Genomic DNA, 5892 nt, shown 5'->3' on the forward strand with positions numbered 1-5892 from the left:
CCCATTTTTTGTTTTTTTTTTTTTTTTTTTCTGTTTTAGACATTATCTTCCACTGTGGAAGAATATGGTTCAACTTCCACCCCCTGCCCCACCACACATAAGGAATGTCCCCCCTCCCTATTGAACTCCACCTCCAGTTTTAGTTAGATAAATAACTAGTATTTATTATAACTACATAACGGCTGTTCGTAGCTAAGCCGAGTAGAGAATTAGAACTACATTTTCTTTCCTGCACAGTTTTTTTTCTGAAGGTAACAAATGATTTGTTTTTTTCATTTGTTCAGTATTCTGCATCCTTACCACTAATTTGACACCAAATTCTTTCCCTAGCATGTGTATTTTTCTCTGAGGATACTTCAGTGATTCTGTCAATTTCTTCTCTTAAAAGAAAACTGCCCAGAGCCTTCTTACCTTCTGCAGTGGGAATGACCTTCCAGTGCTGGGATTCTGGAATCTCCATGGCGGTTGTCCTAGGCGTTCCTTTTGTCTTTCTCCTGTGTTTAATGTCCTATTTCTTATATTCCTTGCCTTCCCCTCTTGGTTTACTTCCTCATTTGTTTATTACATCTTCTAATAGACTCCTTTCCAGGAAGGGATGGTAAAATTTTTGAGACTTTTCTTATCTGAAAATGTCTTTATTGTACCTTCTCATTTCCTTGGTAATTTGGGCAAATTTAGAATAGTGTGTAGGAGATCAAACCAGTCCATCCTAAAGGAAATCAACCTTAAATATTCATTGAAAGGACTGATGCTGAAGCTGAAGCTCCAATACTTTGGCCACCTGATGTGAAGAGCCGAGACACTGGAAAAGACCCTGATGCTAGGAAAGATCGAGGGCAGGGGGAGAAGGGGGTAACAGGATAAGATGGTTGGATGGCATCACCGACTCAATGGACATGAGTTTGAGAAAACTCTGGGAGATAGTGAAGAACAAGGAAGCCCAGCATGCTTTAGTCCATGGGGTCGTAAAGAGTCAGACATGACTAAGCACAGCACAGCACTGTGTATGTATTTAAGAGGTCTAAAGCCATTCTGATCCCCAGCTCTTTGTATATGGTCAGTTTTTCCTTTGTAGAAGCCTGTAGGAGCTTTACTTTTACCTCACTTCTGAAATATCACAATGATGTTTCTTGGAGTTGGGTTTAGTTTTATTCATCACTTTGGTCACTTGATGAGTGCTTTTATCTAAAATCTCATTCCTTCAGTTATGTAAATGTTTCTCAATAGCTTTCCTGTTGTGCTGTTTAAATCTCACTACAACCATATTTTATAGATGAAACACTGATATTTGGGTAAATGATTAATTGGGCATTAATTGATTGTTAATTCAGTATCGCAAGCCTGGTAAATTTCAAAGCCCTTGTCTGCCTGGAGTCACTGGTCCAGGCCAGGAATCCTTTCCCCCACATCACTACCTACGTCTCTCTCCGGAAATGCTCTCTGTTGTTACTTTCAAGATGCATCTTGGCTATGAAAAGGAGGTAACTGGCAGGCCTGTTTTCAACTGTTTTTTGTTTCTTTTAGCTGCAGGAAGAGAAGTTAAATGTCTAGAGAAACCTAATGGACAATTTCCACAACAGGTAAGCTCTTCTCTTTGTTATGTTTTGGGAAGAAGGTCTATTCTTTCCACTTTCCATTAAATTTTCTATTATTTGGTCTCCCTCTGCAGTTTTTATTACCTGAAACATTAAATCTGGTAGACAAGGCAATCTTTCAGATTCATTCAGGTTTGAGTAAAATGCTGTTATTTTCTTTTTCCATTTGTTGTTTGGGAACAAAGAACAAAGTTTGTTTGTTCTAAAACAAGTAACATACAACATGACCCATCTAAGTCTTCACATTGAACAATGTACAGTGTGAGGCTAAAACAAGAAGGCTGAGTATTACCTTGTTTGAGCTCAGTTAGCTCCACTCCAATATTTCACCACCCTGTGCATGCCCCCAAAGCACAGCAAGTATTAATGTGGGGCTTATAATTAATTTTAGACAGCAGGTAATTTACACCTATGGAATCCACAAATAATGAGGAGCAGTTGCACACATAAAGCGCGTGGAACACCCGGTGCATGGGACACTCTATGGAAGTTTGCTATTTTTAGTGTCATCTTTGTTACTCTATGTTATTAAATCCTGAGGCTCTTGGACGCCTTTGAAAAGTTTTTAGTTCAGTTCAGTTCAGTCACTCAGTCGTGTCCGACTCTTTGCAAGCCCATGAACTGCAGCACGCCAGGCCTCCCTGTCCATCACCAACTTCCGTGATGGAGACTCATGTCCATTGAGTCGGTGATGCCATCCAACCATCTCATCCTCTGTCATCCACTTCTCCTCCCGCCTTCAATTTTTCCCAGCATCAGGGCCTTTTCTAGTGAGTCAGTTCTTTGCATCAGGTGGCCAAAGTATTGGAGTTTCAGCCTCAGCATCAGTCCTTCCAATGAATATTCAGGACTGATTTCCTTTAGGATGAAAAGTTTTAATCAAGGGGACCGATAAGATTCAGGTTTGTGGCCTAGAAAGATCCCATGACTTCCGTGTGGCCAATGTCTTAGAAGACATGGGGATGCAGTGGCAAGAGGCTTTGCAATAACTCAGGTAAGAGAGAAGTGATAATGTCTTAGGACAGGGCAGGGGCAGAGCACACGGAGAGACAAGAGTGGGCCTCAGAGAGTGTGTCAGAGGTCGCCTTCCCCTGGAATGTGGTCTAGACCCCTACCAACCCCTTTATCTGCTCGCTTTCAGCCATAAGTCTTTTCCCAAGATTACTTGGGCACCTGTTGCCTTATAGAACACAATGCATGACACACTTTATTTTATTTTAATATTTATTCTTTCTTTCTTTCTTTGGCTGCATCGGGTCTTAGTTGTGGCACTCGAAATCTTCATTGTGTCATGCAGGCTATTGCGTTGTGCTGCACAGTATCAGTAGTTACAGCACACGGGCTCCAGAGTGCACGGGCTTCCATTGCAGCACATGGGCTCTCGAGTTGCAGCGAGCAGGCTTAGTCGCTCTGTAGCATGTGGGCTCTTAGTTCCCAACCAAGGAGCAAACCTGCATCCCCTGCATTGCCAGGCAGATACATAACCACTGTACCACCAGGAAAGTCCCCATACTTAAAATTCATACTCTTAGCACTCCCTCAGTCATGTATTTATGCATCTGTCTTCATTGCTAGACTGTGAATTCTTTTCAGCTCCCTGGAACTGAATTTGGTACTTGCACAAAATAGGTGCTCAGGAAATATTTGATGCGTGAATAAGTGGTGAACCCTTTAACATACAGCAGAGCTCTCTGCCTCTTGTGTCCTGGTCACTAGCAGAGTGTTTTATCCTCAGATTCTCAAGGGTATTCAAGGCCTTGAAACCATGCTTATTCTTCTCAAGTGCAAACTTCAAAGAAATAATGGACATGAATTTGAGCAAACTCTGGGAGATAGTGAAGGATAGGGAAGCCTGGTGTGCTGCAGTCCATGGGGTCACAAAGAGTGACTGAAGAACAACAAAAGGAACATCAGTGTCCAAATTCTGCACATGCAGTGTCATCTACAAACATGGGAGAGTCTGTTTTTTCTTGTCCTCTGACCAGTCCACACTTCCCACCTTGAGTGGGAAGCCTGTATTATAAAATACAGTGGTTGTGTAGTAGGATGTTCTTTAAGAGTCGCTGAAGTTTGGCCGTCTAGAATACTGGAGATTAACCAGAACTAGTCCATTCCAAGCATCTAGCCTTGAGCTGTGCTTGCTTTTAAAGTCATCATTATTTGTAGCTTTACAAGACTGTAGCATTTATAAACTGTAGAAGTTTATAAACTGCTGTCCACATCGCCTCCTCTTCAACTTCTTCATTTCCAGAACTTCATTTTTTCTAAATGCTTCAGTTATCTTCCAGACTTCCCCCACCTTCCAGATAAGGCTACTTACCAATGTTAGCGACACACCCTGTGTTGAAGACACGCCTGACTCTCATGGGATTCCAGGGAGGATTGGGTCAGAACATCACCCATTTCTGTTCTCCATGTCTAAAAGTCACTGTTGCTGCTGCTAAGTTGCTTCCGTCGTGTCCAACTCTGTGCGACCCCATAGACGGCAGCCCAACAGGCTCCTCTGTCCCTGGGATTCTCCAGGCAAGAATACTGGAGTGGGTTGCCGTTTCCTTCTCCAATGCATGAAAGTGAAAAGTGAAAGTGAAGTCGCTCAGTCGTGTCCGACTCTTAGCGACCCCATGGACTGCAGCCTACCAGGCTCTCCGTCCATGGGATTCTCCAGGCAACAATACTGGAGTGGGTTGCCATTACCTTCTCCTAGGCCAGGGTTAAAAAATTTTCTCATAGACGATGACCATGAAGGTGAGAGCAGCCCACATCTATTAAGAACCTGCTACTTGCTAGTCACACTCTGCCAGGTCCATCACATGTATAAGTCGTGTGGTTCTCAGAGGAACCCTTCACAATTCCGTGTCACTGTTTCCCTATCTAGTGGCTGGCAAAGCTTAGACTCTGAGAGGTTAAGCTACTCAAGATCATCCAGCTTATGTCAGACCAATCCAGACTTTTGACTCCAGAGCCCACTCCCTTAATTATGATAGACAGACTGTCCTCTATCTACTGGGTCTTAAAATTCTTCGTCCTCTTCTTCTAGAACCAGATATGATTTTTACACACATTCTTTGACCAGTCATTCTGTTGAGGTGGCTATAAAAATGAAATCAATTATGAACTAATAATGCAAGGGTATCTCTGATGAGTTTAAGCAGATATCCTACTAAAGATTAGTGATGCTGAGCTTCCTATATAACTTAAGTCAAAGTCAAGAGGATCAGCCCAACAAGCTGAGTTGAGATGAGTCATGTCAGATGATACTGTGATTACGGGTGGTCAAGAGTGTGATGGGAGGAGGGCCACCGAATCCCACATGAAAAAGACATAGAACTGCACATGTTAAGTGAAAACACATCATCTTCACTTCAAATTTTAAAAGAAGACTCAAATTGTATTATCTGAAGAGTCTCCAAAGTGTACTTGTTCATATTCTTAGAAACTAAAAGCCACCCAGAAGGTGATGGCCTGTCCCCATCTTCAGTTGAGCCTGAGTGTTTGTGCTGTGGACATTATCCCTGAACACATGTGGTTTGGTTTGGTTACCAGTGACATGGTCTACTAGTTCATCAGTGAACAAGTTTCTACCCAAGTAGCAGAATTCATGGTAAACACCTAATCCCATATCATTGATGATAGTCTGTCATGTTAAGTGAGATTGTGTATGTGATCCCTGGGTCAGGAAGATCCTCTGAGGTAGGAAATGACCTCCCACTCCAGCACTCTTGCCTGGGAAATTCCTTGGACAGAGGAACCTGATGGGCTACAATACAGTCTATGACACAACTGAGCAACTGAGCATGCACACACGTATATGTGATTAGCTGAGCTCTCTGTAATGTCTCTTTCACTTCAGAGCTGTCTGTGGTCATTTGCAAGACTTCCTCAAAACATATTTCAAAAGCAACTGATAAATGCATGGTGATATCTGGACTCCCAGCTCTAAGAGTTATAGATACTGTCTTCAACTGTTGAATTAGAGACTCCCTGAAGGATTTGGAAGGAAAGTTATGACCAACCTAGGTAGCATATTCAAAAGCAGAGACATTGCTTTGCCAACAAAAGTCCGTCTAGTCAAGGCTATGGTTTTTCCAGTGGTCATGTATGGATGTGAAAGTTGGACTGTGAAGAAAGCTGAGTGCCAAAGAATTGATGCTTTTGAACTGTGGTGTTAGAGAAGACTCTTGAGAGTCCCTTGGACTGTAAGGAGATCCAACCAATCCATTCTAAAGGAGATCAGTCCTGGGTGTTCATTGGAAGGACTGATGCTAAAGCTGAAACTCCAATACTTTGGCCACCTCAT

At 42.5% G+C, this 5892-nt stretch overlaps 1 protein-coding gene across 1 annotated transcript in view; it reads left to right on the plus strand.

Moving 5' to 3' along the window:
- Window positions 1-5892, plus strand: part of LOC104997572 (chromosome unknown open reading frame, human C4orf19) — an 81340-nt gene that overhangs the window by 56618 nt on the left and 18830 nt on the right. The window contains exon 2 of the mRNA XM_010852411.1: window positions 1525-1580. The gene's annotated coding sequence lies outside the window, so the exon portion shown is untranslated. The remainder of the gene's footprint in view (window positions 1-1524; window positions 1581-5892) is intronic.

Source organism: Bison bison, unplaced genomic scaffold, assembly GCF_000754665.1.
Source record: "Bison bison bison isolate TAMUID 2011002044 unplaced genomic scaffold, Bison_UMD1.0 scf7180017864310, whole genome shotgun sequence".
NCBI classification, from domain to species: Eukaryota; Metazoa; Chordata; class Mammalia; order Artiodactyla; family Bovidae; genus Bison; species Bison bison.